The sequence below is a fragment of the Haliotis rufescens genome, unplaced genomic scaffold (assembly GCF_023055435.1).
Source record: "Haliotis rufescens isolate VD_foot unplaced genomic scaffold, xgHalRufe1.0.p SCAF_34, whole genome shotgun sequence".
Classification (NCBI taxonomy): Eukaryota; Metazoa; Mollusca; class Gastropoda; order Lepetellida; family Haliotidae; genus Haliotis; species Haliotis rufescens.
Genome location: NW_025964046.1, coordinates 315,001 through 315,725, shown reverse-complemented (window position 1 = coordinate 315,725; position 725 = coordinate 315,001). Strand labels below are relative to the sequence as shown.

Here is a 725-nt window from a genome sequence, read left to right as displayed (position 1 = left end):
CCTGTAGAGAAAGACTGTAGCATGTGTGTGTCTACCATCACATGTAGAGAAAGACTTTAACATGTGTGTATCTACCACAAACACACACACACAGCACCACCACCACCAAACACCACACACACACACCACTCACACACTCACACACACACCACACACCACCACCACACATACATACACATACCACACACATACACACCACACATACACACCACAACCAAACATACACACACCACCACACACACTCCACACACACATCACCACACCACACCACACAACACACACACCACACCACACCACACCACACCACACACACAACCACCACGCGCGCACACACACACACACACACACACACACACACACACACACACACACACACACACACACACACACACACACACACACACACACACACACACACACACACACACTCACAAACACACACTCACAAACACACACTCACAAACACACACGTTAAATCCCACATAACATTTGGTAAAAGCAGAAGCAAATCTATGCACGTAAATCGATAATGTAAGGGACGATGCTGTTATAAAGGCCTGTAGCTCTTCTTGGAGCTGTATATGTGTAATAATTTTGAACGCGACCTAGAACCCCATTTCACCTCATTTCACCTGCTGCAATTAGTCAAGCAAGGGACGAGTCATTATCATATGAATGCATAACATTAAAGTTTATAACAAGGAACAAACCAACAAATTAATATG

At 44.7% G+C, this 725-nt stretch overlaps 1 protein-coding gene across 2 annotated transcripts in view; it reads right to left on the bottom strand.

The window, feature by feature from the left end:
* Nucleotides 1-713: 713 nt before the first annotated feature.
* Nucleotides 714-725, bottom strand: part of LOC124123828 (neural cell adhesion molecule L1-like) — a 61,423-nt gene continuing 61,411 nt past the window's right edge. For both annotated transcript variants that reach the window (XM_048380967.1, XM_048380966.1), the window contains one exon: nt 714-725. This exon is cut by the window's right edge. The gene's annotated coding sequence lies outside the window, so the exon portion shown is untranslated.